This window comes from Amblyomma americanum, chromosome 2 (genome assembly GCF_052857255.1).
Source record: "Amblyomma americanum isolate KBUSLIRL-KWMA chromosome 2, ASM5285725v1, whole genome shotgun sequence".
Classification (NCBI taxonomy): Eukaryota; Metazoa; Arthropoda; class Arachnida; order Ixodida; family Ixodidae; genus Amblyomma; species Amblyomma americanum.
This window is the reverse complement of record NC_135498.1, coordinates 47,794,554-47,809,308: the sequence shown is the minus strand read 5'-3', so window position 1 is coordinate 47,809,308 and position 14,755 is coordinate 47,794,554. Positions and strand designations below refer to the sequence as shown.

The 14,755-nt window shown below is 51.2% G+C and overlaps 1 protein-coding gene across 28 annotated transcripts in view; it reads right to left on the bottom strand.

Moving 5' to 3' along the window:
* The window catches only part of LOC144121173 (uncharacterized), a 229,387-nt gene that overhangs the window by 144,742 nt on the left and 69,890 nt on the right, over positions 1 to 14,755 (bottom strand). For all 28 annotated transcript variants that reach the window (XM_077654218.1, XM_077654215.1, XM_077654227.1 and 25 more), the window contains exon 2: positions 3,249 to 3,315. The gene's annotated coding sequence lies outside the window, so the exon portion shown is untranslated. The remainder of the gene's footprint in view (positions 1 to 3,248; positions 3,316 to 14,755) is intronic.

Here is a 14,755-nt window from a genome sequence, read left to right as displayed (position 1 = left end):
GAGCGTGACAGCAATAGCGCATTGATTTGGAGCGACGAAATGAAAGCTACTCAAACACGGAAACTTGAAAAGCATGCTACTGCCGTCACCAGCACGTTGTCAGACACGTCGACGCAAATGGTAGAAACAGATCTGCACCGCACATGTCCTAACTCGTTCAAGCGCAACTTCCGGGATCGAACGCATTTCAAGCAAAGCTACAAGCTTGACGCTTCCTTAGTAATGCTGCCGATAGTGCGGGGTCGCTCATCAGTGTCCTTTCCTGCGCATCCCTCAGGCTAAAGCTGCCTTCGTGGGCATACTAAACTCCGTCCAGCATTTCAAGAGGCCTTCCTCCTCAAACATTGACCAATAGGCCTATTCACATATTGCAAATGCACAAAGAAAAAGCATGATGTGTGTGTGTGTGTGTGTGTGTGTGTGTGTGTGTGTGTGTGTGTGTGTGTGTGTGTGTGTGTGTGTGTGTGTGTGTGTGTGTGTGCGTGCGTGCGTGCGTGTGAGTGTGTGTGTGTGTGTGTGTGTGTGTGTGTGTGTGTGTGTGTGTGTGTGTGTGTGTGTGTGTGTGTGTGTGTGTGTGTGTGTGTGTGTGTGTGTGTGTGTGTGTGTGTGTGTGTGTGTGTGTGTGTGTGTGTGTGTGTGATTCAGTGAGTCAGAGTGTGTGCGTGTGTGAGTGAGACTGTGTGTGTGTGGTGTGTGAGTGAGAGAGAGAGAGTGCATGTGTGGTGCGTGCGTGTGTGTGCGTGTGCGAGCGCGCGCGTGTGTGTGCGTGAGAGAGAGAGAGAGTGTGTGTGTGTGTGTGTGTGTGTGTGTGTGTGTGTGTGTGTGTGTGTGTGTGTGCGTGCGTGCGTGCGTGCGTGCGTGCGTGTGTGTGTGTGTGTGTGTGTGTGTGTGTGTGTGTGTGTGTGTGTGTGTGTGTGTGTGTGAGAGAGAGAGAGAGAGAGAGAGAGAAAGTGCATGTGTGGTGCGTGTGTGTGCTGTGTGTGTGTGTGTCCTGTGTGCGTGCGTGTGTGAGTGAGTCAGAGTGTGTGTGTCTGTGTGTGCGCGCGCGTGCTGTGTGTGTGTGTTCGGTCGCATCCGAAGTCCTCGTAACTGGTGCGATCGCGTCCATTCGAATGAGGGGGGCTTCTCCGGCTAAAACAGAGGACCCAGCACGGGACATCGGCAATATAACATTCACACCCGAGGCTTCCTACTTGCTCCTATACTTACTTGCTACGGGCGACCGACCGACCGAGACCAACCGACTTGAACCCTACGTGCGGGTCGAACCGTTTCCGGGGGAGCCTCTGAACAGAATCAAATGCAGCCAGACCAGAGTACGGCGGGACCCTGGTGCTTGCTCGGGAGCTCCCTGCTCTGCTGGAGCGGCGAACGCAACCCTGTCCGCCAATCGATCTGCCTTTCAAGACTTTTTTTTTTCCCTGTTCCATTTGTTTGGCGTCGTGCTCTCCCCGAGCTTCCCTTCACCTAGCCCCTCTCCCTCATCCGCTTCAAGTTTTTTCCTCTACATGTGGCAGCAAAAAGGCCATGAAAGCACCCCCTGCTTTGCATCTATTTTTACTCCCAACAATATCCTCCAACGTCTATTCTTACCGCTTTTTTTTTACTCCTCGGAGTTGAAATGTCGCAGCAAGAACAGTGACAATTTTGCGTCGACGCTCTTCAACTGCGGCTTGACACCGCGCAGACTCGAACACTAGTACCAGAAGCAAACAGAACGAAAAACAAAACCCCAAGTAATGCCCAAGTGACGCAGTAAAAAAAAAAGGGAAGAAAAGGGGGCAAAATGAAAAAAAAAAGGAGAAAGCGAACACGACAGAACTGTAACACGGGATGCTTCGCGGTTAACACCAGTGTTCTTTGTTTCCGTACAAAAGAGCCCGCCTGTGCTTAGGAGCGCTGTCGCTTGGTCACTGGCGAGCTGGGTTACTAAACGACAGTCACAGTAGTCCCGTTCGGAGACATTAACCACCATATTTTCCAAGAGAACAAACAAGTTATAAGAAGTACGAAAAAAAAAAACATTTCCTCAGCAACCATCATGATCATGGCGTAAGGGTTAAAGAAAGAAAGAAAAAAACAGCCAGAACTCCCTGAGAATGCCTCGCTGCAGTATACGTGCTTGTTTCGGCGTCAGTATCCGTACATGCAGCACAGTCGTTGTTGACTACTTAAGCATTCACTAGTAGGCGACTGTCAAAATCTAAAGCGATACTAGATCGCAAACCGGTTCCGACTCCGTGTGCTCGACCACTTCAGGGTTTGCACACGCCAACATATTTCAAGCGCTTCTTGTCTGCACAGGGATGTCTGAAAGTTCGCGCCAAACTACCAGACGAGGAATAATTTACTAGCTACCGAGAAACGCAGCATGCATTTCCGCGCACCCGTTAAATCCCGAAACAGAATCTCAGATCAGCAACTTGGAAAGAGTGTAGAGTGCCACACGAATGACGTCATTCCTGAAGATTTTTTCTCCCCAAATGAAAAAGAGGAGGGGAGAAATTCAATGCACAGTCGGCAGCAAAAGATTACGGGATGCGGGCGCGCGAAAAAAAAAAAAACTTGGTACAGTCAGGAAAATCGATCGTGTCAACTTCCTGCGTCTATATGAGGCCACGTGCATGCTGAGGCAGCGCAGCAGCAAAATTTCTTCTTGGGCACGCGCATACTGTAAACTTTTCCTGACAATTGCACAATAATGTTTTCGCGAAGCGCGAGCGTGTCAACGCAGACGTATGCCGAATTACCGGACGCCTGTTGCCATTGGAGAGCTTTAGTAAAACGTGGGCGTACACATGCAGACGTATACCGGATGCCTGCTGCGCATGCGCGGTGGTCGAAATTGGCCCCGCCCCTGCTACTGCGCAGGAGGCGTTCGGTAATGCGGCAGACGTATATGATAGCCCGTCCCCGCTAAGCTAGAAGTCTCCCATGTGTTCTCCAAATACGCGACCCTCGAATTCTCCCCTCCCCGACTTGAGCCTCATGAAGCATGTCGCTCCACCCACACAGGCCGTGACCGACGCCGTTGCCATGGAAACCGGCCGTCCAACTCTGCCTTTAGCGGCGGAGGCGGCGTGGTTTAACGCTAACTCCTCCATTCCGCTTGAATGTCAGCTACCGCGTTACGTCACGATGGCTAAAGAGCCCGTAAGAAAGCTGAGCTCGCAGAATACGGTAACTCGCCAAGCTCGATGGTCGGCCTGCTGGGCCAACGCTGAAACCTTGAAACGACGGCTACTCACCTTATTCGCTGGGAAGCAGTGGACGCTGGCCTAAGTTATCCCACCCTCGTTGCGTTCTTCAAGTATCCTGCGAAAAAGAAAAGATTCACATTACAAAACGCCGCCTCCTTTTAAATTTTCTCAGAACCAGCAACTTCCAAGCCATGCAAACGTAAACAGGTAATGCCCTGAAAAAGCAGGAGGTGCGGCCGCTATACGAGGCCTGGCGCGCGCATGCGCGCGTGGCACAGTAGAAACGCAAAAAAAAAAAAAACACACAGCTCGCATACAGAAGAGGTGGCAATTAAAACAATTAGGCTAACCGCCGGGGTTGGTTGGTGGAGGGACAAGGAAAGGCAGGAGGGGCAAACCCGAGCCATTGCCGCACACGGATGCCTTAAAACAGAAGTGAAGAAAGAAACTCAAGTGGAGAAAAAAAAGTGCTAAACGACCGCAGCGCAAAGACAAAAAGAAGGAGCCCAGCTCCCGGATCGCGTTCTCTAAACGAAGGCAAACAACTCTCACTATAAATTTCACAGAGGAAAAACACAAAGGAACGCAAAAGCAGCCTTGAAGAAGAAAAACGCCGCGCCGGTGCACCCAGTGTATCCTACACGAGGCTACCGAGGCAAACGCTCAAATGCAAAGGAAAGAATACCGGCGGAACTTAAAAGCGCGGGGCCGAGTGCGTCCCACCCGTCCTCTTTGCCAGGCATGCAGGGGAAGAAGATCAAACAAAAAGACATGCAAATTAACCTCGCGGCGGCAGACGCAAGAGTGCCGCTACGATCCCGAGAAGAACTCCAATAGTCGCGGGGGAAAAGGCTCCTTCCTTTTTCGTACCAAAAAAGGAAGGGGGCGGGGGTCAAAGACACTGCTGGGGCACACACCAACGACCCCGCCGGCGCCCATATTTATCTTTCCCTCGGGTACACCTGCCGATATGGTATACGTCTACGGCGTGCGATTACGGAGGCTGCTGCTGCACACTGCGGCCCCTCATATACACACACTGGAGCCTCCGTAGACTATACGCGCCCCGGCGCGGTGTATTAGACGGGAGTGCCCCGCGTCCATTCAGGCATCACGTCTCTTAGGCAAGTATTATACGCCGCGGTTCCATCAAAGGGCACGCACCGGGCCCTCCTTGCTTTCGCAGTTCCTTCGCCTCCGGCTATTTTGTCTTTTAAAGATGTGAAGGAGCGGTTGCTTTTGAATTTCACGTTTTTTTGAATTTCACGTGTTTTTGAATTTCCTGATATGGGTCGTGGCGCTCAAAATGGTGCGCAGGTGTGTGAGGCATATACACCTGGTGTTTTTGCTTGTTTGTTTACAAAATACAAATATACCAGTGTCGAAACAGTGCGGCGATTCAATTCCTATTAATAATAATAATAATTGGTTTTGGGGGGAAAGTAAATGGCGCAGTATCTGTCTCATATATCGTTGGACACCTGAACCGCGCCGTAATGGGAGGGATAAGAGAGGGAGTGAAAGAAGAAAGGAAGAATTGGGTGCCGTAGTGGAGGGCTCCGGGATAATTTCGACCACCTGGGGATCTTCAACGTGCGCTGACATCGCACAGCACACGGGAGCCTTAGCGTTTTTCCTCCATAAAAACGCAGCCGCCGCGGTCGGGTTCGAACCCGGGAAATCCGGATCAGTAGTCGAGCGCCCTAACCACTGAGCCACCGCGACGGGGCTTTGTTTGTTTAGAAAATACAAATATTTTTACAACAGCCTTTTCGAGATAAAGAGAAGCTTTTTGCGGCATATTAATAGCAGTGTTGGCGGACGTCAAGAAAAAGGCGAGTCATGTTACCTAGTAGAGTGATTAACTAAAGTTTAATAGTTTGAACTATTGAACTATTACCGATAGTCACTTGGTTGCAATTAGGGATTTGTCGCCGATCGTTAGTTATGGCCATATCAGTTTTTAGAATTTTTAGAATGAGGCTAGACAAAATTTGGGTACAGCTTTGGTACAACTTGTATAAGCTAAAGAATTTTGATGCCTCCTGTTTGTTTGACATAGCTCGAACATCAAACAGGCGATTGCATGGCCAACGGGGTAGTACAGGACGCTGCGCACAATGGCACATTGTTACCAACTGTTTTTTTTTCTTTTAAGCTGTATCCTACTTCAGAGTTCGTGCACGCGTAAAACCTTTACAAGGCTCAGTATTCTTTCGCACCGATAGCTGCCGCCTATGTCGCTGCATGCAAAACAATTCGATGCGACGAAGACGGTTTCGAGCGGGCTCGAAAAGTATTCACGTTCCTTCTACAGGCATAGCAAAGACGAGAAAAAAAAAGTGCCAAGAAGCCCTCGGTTATTGTTCAAATCTAAAATCTAATCTAATAAAATGTTTAGTTTGCATTTATCAATAAATACAGGAGAGGACAGCAGAAAAAATATTGCCCAAGTGCAACCATTTGAATATATTATTATTATTATTATTATTATTATTATTATTATTATTATTATTATTATTGCAAGTCTCGATTTTTGATTCCTCCTCGTATGTTCGACTCCGGAAGACCGTGGAACTTCACCAACACGCCTGCATATGAATGAATAAGTGATATGCGGGAATGCACAGGAAACAAATTTTTCCTGTGTATTCCCGCATATCACTTATTCATTCATATGCAGGCGTGTAGGTGAAGTTCCACGGCATAAGTGATATGCGGGAATGCACAGGAAAAATTTGTTTCCTGTGCATTCCCGCATATCACTTATTCATTCATATGCAGGCGTGTAGGTGAAGTTCCACGGTCTTCCGGAGTCGAACATACGAGGAGGAATCAAAAATCGAGTCTTGCAATAATAATAATAATAATAATAATAATAATAATAATAATAATAATAATAATAATAATAATAATAATAATAATAATACCCGAGGTGCGTTACATGTTCAGCTACATACTGGAGTGCTCAAGACCTCTTGCAGTAGAGCGCGCACCTGGTAACAGCACACAATGCAAGACTGATAATAAAAGAGGGGGGGGGGGGGGAGTGGAAAGAAGGCCGAAGCTCTCAAAGATAAGAGCGCTCTCGAACACCCGAGAGGCAGAAACGCGTGCTGCCAAGTGTGCCCTGCCCCGACTCCTTTTCTTGGAGCTTGTTGGCGAGCGGTCATTTTCAAAACAGTGCCTGTGTTTCCTTTCCGCCTGCTGTCGCCTGTCCCCTTAGCGCTGCCCGGAAATCACGTCACCCAAACTCACGCATTCCTATATTTGGATACAACTCAAGAACGAAGCAGCTGTCCCCGTTCAAAGGACTTCGTTCCAGCCAATGGCGTCGGCCGATTCTCATGACCCTGCTAGCGTGACAATGCAGGGAGCGGCCCGACAATGCAGGGAGCAGTGCGACAATGCAGAGAGCAGTGTGACAATGGAGGGAGGAGACTATTCCCAACCATAGAGGGAGGCGACTATCCCCTTTCATCTGCCACTCCCTGCATTGTCACCCTAGCAGGGCCATGAGAATCGGCCGACGCCATTGGCTGGCTCCCGCCGCGGTGGCTCAGTGGTTAGGGCGCCCGACTACTGATCCGGAGTTCCCGGGTTCGAACCCGACCGCGGCGGCTGCGTTTTTATGGAGGAAAAACGCTAAGGCGCCCGTGTGCTGTGCGATGTCATTGCACGTTAAAGATCCCCAGGTGGTCGAAATTATTCCGGAGCCCTCCGCTACGGCACCCCTTCTTCCTTTCTTCTTTCACTCCCTCCTTTATCCCTTCCCTTACGGCGAGGTTCAGGTGTCCAACGATATATGAGACACAGTTACTGCGCCATTTCCTTTCCCCCAAAACCAATTATTGTTATTATTATTGGCTGGAACGAAGTCCTTTGACGGGGACAGCTGCTTCGTTCTTGAGTTGTATCCGCGGCTATAGTGTCTGAGGGTACAGATGCGAGGAAACCACGGTTGGCGGCTGTACACTACATTCTTGGGGAAGATTATGGGGAAAAAAACCTAGGAAAATAATAAAAAAAGAGAAATGAACAACCATATATATATATATATATATATACACACAACCTCTGCCGATCGGCAGGAAGGCCGAGCTTCCGCGCTCACCGAGGATGCGGAGCTACGTATATAAAGAAGAGTGGAAGCGCCCTCTTTGTGACGATGCCAGGAACTGCCGCACACCATCGATCGCGCTTTTACGGATGCCAAGCAGTGGATCGGGAGAGCTTCTATATACCGGCGACGAGCAGAGAGAAAACAGCGAAAGAATAAGGCCACGTTACGCTGCTCCGATGCACTTAGCCTTCTTCGCCAACCGATTCCGTGTGTAGCGCGAGGACCGAAGGTCCAGGTACAACGCGCGCAGTGTGCACGCTGCACGAAGAAGGGATTGGTGCGTCTTGCATCGTTGCCGACGAGGCCTCGTGGTGAATGCACGAGGCCGTATATAGCGTCAGTGAGTGTGAGCTTCATTTATCGAGCATAAACGAGTTAGCGAGCGTGTTCTATTCATTGCGCATGAGTTATAAGGAGAAAGCGTGTTTTAACGCGACAGCGTTAAAGGCCCCGTTGTCCAGAAAATCCGGCGTCGGAGTTGTGAGCAAAAAGTCACGAGGCTCTGCTATAGGTGGCCTCCAGAGGGCAACCTAGGAGGAAGGCGGGCAACCCAGGTCACGTGACCTTTCGGCGTTATCACAAACTGTCCACTGGATAGTGAGAACACTGTCCACCGTGGCAGGTGGCAGTTAAATTAATGATTGGTCGCTCGGGAATAGCAACCCGGGCCGCACAAGGCCCACCGCAGGGAGCACCTGCCATTGCAGGGCAGCGGCGCGTCGCTTAACTGCTGTACCACTGCGCCAGGTGGGATACGAAGACTCCCAGGGGTCCATGAATGTAGAGAATGACCTTCTGCACATATGTGAATTAAACCAATACACTATCGCGTCATACTCTTAAGGCGGAGCTTAAGTGGCCCCCTCCAATTTTATTTATTTATTCATTTATTATTGTGAGTGAGTGAGTGAGTGAGTGAGTGAGTGAGTGAGTGAGTGAGTGAGTGAGTGAGTGAGTGAGTGAGTGAGTGAGTGAGTGAGTGAGTGAGTGAGTGAGTGAGTGGAGTGAGTTCAGCCTGTGAATGAGTAAAGAGAGAGAACAGACTTCAAGGGTTGACCCAAAGGAGGATAGGAACGAAACGCGCCGTCAAACTCAGAAAGCACACCGATCAGAACTACAAAACTGACGCGCATGAAACGATTAGGAAAAAAAAAATGCGAGAAGGCGAATGCAGGGGAAAAAAAAAGTTTCCCGTAAGGAAAAATGGGCGGCATTCTTGCGCAGAGGAGGAGCTTCTTTTGTTGCACGAGAGCCTTTGTGCCCCAGAAAAAGCACGGCTTCCTCTCCTCCGCCTATTCTTTCATGAAAAGAGAGATGGGGTAGGCGATACATCATCAGTGTCGGCGCGTTATGAGTTGACGGAATGAAAAGCGCTACCCCTGCAGTGGCTTCTACGGCTTCTTTAACCCCGTCTTCTTACCATTTTTCTTTTTATGTTCACAGTGTGAGCTGATATTGGAGACCTCCTCCGCGGATTCACAGCGCGTAGACCGGCAATATCCGGTATGTGCAAGCCCTTAGACATTAGCAAAATGCATGCCGCAGCGCGACGGCAGCCAAGTTGTTTTTGCAATGATTCCGGCAACACAACTGTCGTAGCTGTTGGTAAACACAACGTATCGAGCATTGCAGTGCACACAGTGTCACGAGGCATTTCCCAGCCAAGGGCAGAACCGGCGCCTCATAGTTACTCGCATCAAGCTACGGTGGATCAGCGAGAATACCCACACAGACTGAGCGCGCCGCGAACGCACAGTATACTACACTCAGTGTCTATTTGGCGCCGAAAAGCCCGAAGCGAACAACATGCCGCATTTGACGACAAGCAACACGAGGTGGAGGACATGTAACGATCCTGTCCGATCGTCAGTTGCCGAGGGTGCGGAGGTGGTTAGAGAAACGAGAACAGCATTCACGCAGAGAATGAACTATACCAAAAATTGCGAAATGCATATTCAAAACAGTCGAGGAAAAAGAACGCATCTGTATGCGTATGCGATGCGCGAACCAACACCATGCATACATATGCATAGTGTACATATATATACACGACGAAACAAGGGGAGATGAGAAAGCGGCCCCGCACGCTGGCCTCTTCGTTAGTCCGTCCCCACTCCCGCCTGTGTTTTCATAACAGCGGGCGGGCGGGGGGGGGGGGGGAGCGAGCGTTCTCTTTTCGTAGTCAAGCTGGGCTCTCTCTCTCTCCTCCGCACCCGCCCTCCCCCTCATAAATTCTCACTCTCTCCCACCACGAAAGCCAACGCCGCCCCAATCCTTCCTTCCTTTAATTTCCCTCTCTTTTCGCACTCTTCGTTTTTCATTCGCCAGGTCTTTCGCCTCTCTTCGCGAAGGCAGCCGACCTCCAGGGCCCATGTTAATGCTCTCTAGCCTGCCGCGTCCCTCCGCTGCTCCTTCCAATTTCATATCTGGGGTAAAAGGAATACCATCGAAAGCAAACAAAAAGAAAAAGAGAGAATAAAACAAAAGCGAGACTCCGACGAAATAAACCACGTACCCCGGCCGTCGCCAAGCGTACACATTATTTTCGCCTCTTAGTTCCCTTCCCATCCTTACGCTAGCTTCCTTCGCATCTGCTTATACCTTTGAATTCTTTTTTTTTTAACTTCCCGCGCGGCCGTAAAGTCCCCACACGCTCTGTTGTTCAGAGTGATGATTCCCTCCATTCATGTTTCTTTTTTTCTTTTGTTTTTAGCCCCCGCTTCGAAGAGAGAACGGGAGGCGAGATTTTTTTTTTTTTTTGCTTCAATCCCGTGCCAATGAAAAAGAAGCGACCGAACGGGCGCCACTTCGGGCATCCCTTTATGCCTCGCATTTTTTTATTCCCTTTTTTTTATTCTAATTTAGGCCTCTGCTTCTTCGCCGTTCCGTCAACCCTTCACTCTGTCTCGTTCCGCTTTTCTCCTTTCTTTTCTCTTCCTTCGCTCGTTCCTTTTCCATGCTTCTCTCGAACGATAATAGAAAGATGAGGAGAAAAAGGAGGAAGAGGAGCGGCTATTACGACGACCGCTCCTTGTTCATTTTCGCTTCATCTTTCGCGGCGAAGTCGCAGCCGTTGCAGCAGCGCCGCTTCAAGCATACAATTTCTCCCCCCTTTCTATGAGCTATCTTTGTCTGTTTTTTTTTTCTTCTTTGGTTTTCTTCGTACTACCATTGTTTAATAGATATTTTTTTTCTTCCCGCGCTCCGCGACGGCCGATATGACGTATTGCACTGGCAAGTGGCGGCGACGTTTTAAACGATCTCCCAAAGGGACCGGAGAGTCACAAGGAGCAAGCGTGAATCAAACAAAAATAAAGAGGAAGCTCCATAATAGGAAGAAATCAGCAAACTAGAAAGAAATCAGCTCGTATTAAATAGCGAGGAGAAAAGACGAAGCCCTTCATCACGTGGAAGGCAGGCTCTGTTCGATGACCTGCGGTGGATAGTTATCACTTAATGTTATGTTTTTTTTTTTTACATGTACAAACCCATGCTGCTTGTTGTAGCAGAAAGACGCATCAAAGCGAGTGCTGTGTTGAATCACACATGCAGGAAACGAAGTGCGCTGCGTTTCGCCGACCCAGGGCATGTTCTCAAAAGCATCACCCGTGCGGGAAAGCAATGTTGCAAGCACTGTATCAAATTTACAGTTCTCTTTTACATATAACTTTTTGTCTCCCACAGGAAGCAAATGCAACAACGCTACCAGGAAGACCCGTTGAAACGATGTACACCCTTTCATACTATCCGTTCGTAATCATCATCATCAACCTTATAGACATGGACCTCTCCTACATCTCTCCAGTTAACCCGGTTCTGTGTCAGCTGGCGCCACCTACGTTTTCCACCGCGACATCTCTCTACTGCCGTCGCGAGAAACACTGAAGTCGGATCCTGCGGGCAAAAAAAGTTCCTAAATTTGAACCAACGGCCCAAAAGACACAGCGATGGGCTCCGGAACTTCAGTACCGTTATACCTCCCATCGTCCAGAGCATCGTCCACAGCCAGCACCTTGCACTATTAGACTGCGGACTGTTTCACAAAATGAAGAAGCATGTGAAAGGTACGCGCTTAGCGTCCAGCGAAGCGATCACCAATGCAGCGCTGGTGTCAACAGCCGCCCTCTCGCTTCTGCGACTGCAAGAAAAGACTACTGCGCCGTTCCCGGAAATGCATCGGTTCTGGTGGGGACCACGCACTACATCGAACAGTGACGTGCTCCTGTTCCGGAGATAGAGGTCGTTGTCAACCTTTTCATTTGAACGTGCAACACGTTTCAATTCCATCAATTTACGAAATAAATTTATTGTCAGCGAGGGAGATTTCACTCAACACCCCTCTTATGAACGGACAGCGCAAAGACGGGCCTAGAGAAGCCACGTCCCTTCCACCCCCCCCCGACTATCATCCCGCTTTTCCATTTTCTCCATCCAATCGGGCGACTGACTGCAAGCCTCCCCCTGGGGGGCGCAGTCAAACCGCCCTGCCATCATCAGCGGCACGGCTCCAGTCATCTCCGCAACAACGCCAGCAGGACGGACACCTGCCCTCCTCCTCCTCCTCCTCCTCCACTCCGAGCGCAGCACAACTGCATAGCATCGGCAGCGGGGACAGAGGCTGAGGGGTCCGATGGGAATCCAATAGCAATCGATACACGGGTTCTCGCCCTCCCTCCCTGTCCTTCTTAGCACACCGGCAGCAGCAGCAGCACTCAGCGCGAACAGGAGCGCCCGGCTGCTCCCCACGGGGGGACAGGGGTGGACTAGACGACGACGGCCGCTTCCAATATACGCCTCCGGGGAAAGCCAGCCTCCGGTGGCGAGCACAGGCGCGTGCCCATTTTCATATTGTTGTGCGGGCGGCCAGGTTTATAAGCGCACAGCTTGTACAGCGCTATTCAACTGACAGTGTGAAAAGGAGCGGGGCGTGCGAAATATTGACCGGCAGGTTACGCGACGTGCTAGACACATAAAAAGGCCCGAGCGCGCATTTTATGCGGATGCGCGGATCTCGAGCGCGTGCACGCTTCTTATATACCCCCGCCGACAATGCCCGAGGCAGCACGGGAAAACCTTTCAGCGGGCTTATGGGCAACAGTCGCCGCGAGTCCTGCATGCATGCAGGCATGCATGTACTCGCTATATGCTACTCTGTTGTCTATGCATTCGCACTATAGCTCGTTTTGCGTGCGCCCGAGCTCTTTCTCTCTCTCTCGATCTCGGCGTAAGAATGCACGCTCGACTGACGGATGAATCTCGTCGAGAGACTTTCCGTGTCATCGAGTTACAGTGCGGGGAGGGGGGGGGGGGGGGGGGTGTATCCCCCAACGCTGATCCTGGTAGAAAGGAGAAGCCTGTCTCGCCGAGTCCTGCCTTTCTTATCTCCTCTCGTTCATCCCGGTATAGAGGTTGCACTCGCTCGCTTCTCCATTCGGCGGGCAACGAGCACGTGCTTTGTGGGCGACCTGCAAAAGACGTCACGCTACGCCGGAGACGCCCGAGAGAGAAGACGTTGCGTCTGTGGAACAAACGTGGGCAGAGTTGCGTGCAACGAGGGCTTCCAAGAGGCGCGCACGCAAATAAGTGTTCGAAGACGTTGCAACGTATAAGCGTGCGAGTGAGGGCAACAAAGAAGGTGTACCCAATGGTGCACGTGGTCTCCGCTGTATGCGGACTCTTAGAGCGCTGCTAGACAGGAAACCTCAACTACACCCAATTCAACCGCAGCTATCACTAATTTTGGCAGTGTGGCGCCGCATGGAAAGCTAACTGTGGTTAACTGTAAACCGTGGCTACCGTAACCTGTGCGACCTCGGTTAAAACTTTTTTTTACATGGGCAACCTCAGTCACAGATAAATACGGAGAACCGTGGTCACGCTTAGCCGCAGCTACGTTCTCGACCAGAGGTGTCCAGCGGCCAAAGACGCAATCAAACTTCAGTCATGGTCAAATGTTAGACCAACGCGTTTTGACCAACACTGTTCCCACTTCGAGTTATTGATCAATTCCCTCTCACCCCGGTTAGCTCAGCTGGTAGAGCGACTGCTCCGGTGAAGCGGTGGTCCCGGGCTCGAATCCCGGACCAGGACGAATTTTTCTTTTACTGCGAAGTTTCTGAGAAGGCTGTATAGCTTTCCTTTGTAGCCGTACGGCCGCACTTGAGTGGATGTCAATGAGTAATTACTCCCGAGTACTATCGTTCAGCACAAAAACACACACACACGCCAAACAAAAAAGCCGCGATCGTTATCAGCGGCTACCCTGCACGACAACGCAGTAGTCCGCCTCCGCTCTGGGGAACAACGCTTTGCAGGAACTCGACACGGCGTCAATATTAAGTAACAAACCCCAAAGGCGTCTGAAGAAAGACCAATGAACGAACGAGGGCAACAGTCTAGGCTCTTCTTTCAACGGGCGAAGAAGCGAAAATGAAGCAAACAATGCACTCGAAAGGAGCTTCGACGTTTCGGAGCCGCGACACGTTAATTATCTCTCAAAGAACTTCGGATATCAGGAGCCGGGGCGGCCATCGCCCGCATTAATCAGGGTGTGACCAGGCGCGTGCAATTAATCAGCGCTGTAATTTGTCACGAGGCGTACGCGACCAGGAGGGAAATAAAAAAAAGAAAACAAACAGCAGTGCAAACAAACTTTCTTTCTGCGTTCAAGCCTGTGGCACGAATTATTATTCCTCTTCCTCTCGTTGCAAAAATAAGACGGCTGCTTGCTCGTAGTGCAAGCGTGTTCGCGTGGCGCGGGGGGGGGGGGGGGGGGGGGGGACGAAACGACAAAGCGTGCGGTACGTCCGACGACAGGTCAACGAGGCGGCAAAAAAAAAAAAAAAGTAGGAGAGCCGAAAGTCGCAGCCCACGCGTCACTGCCGTGCGCCGCCATTCGTCGCCCCGTCACACAGCTCTCGTTCGTGCTCCGCTTCGACTGCCGCGTGCGCAGCTTTCAACGGTCGAGAGAGACGCCGCAAGCCGTGCTCGGAGGCTGGGGCGGAACGGCGCTCGCGCGGGCACGCACGTCCGCGGCACGTGCAGCACGCGAACGCGCGCTCACGTCAACGGCAGCACGCAGTCGACGACAAGCAGGCAAGGCTCGGCGTAGAACAACGTCGGCAGCGGGTGTTCGCGGTTCCCACATCGAAGGACGGAGCTGAGCCGAGCGATCCCGTCTCCTATCGATCCCCGGCGCCCGCGTCTGCCGAGCTCGGCAGCAGCCGCCAGGCCGGCTTGACTGGCGCGCTGTCTGCCCGCTCCAGACAGCAGCGACGACGACGAGGAGAGCGGCTCGGGAGGGGAACAGCCGGAGAGCGAGCGAGGGAGCAGCGCCGATCAGGCAGAGATGCACTACCGCGTCCCCCGCTGCATTCAGTTCGCTGCAGCGGGCTGAGCGCCGACTGTGCGCCCGCGAGTCGACGGCATTACC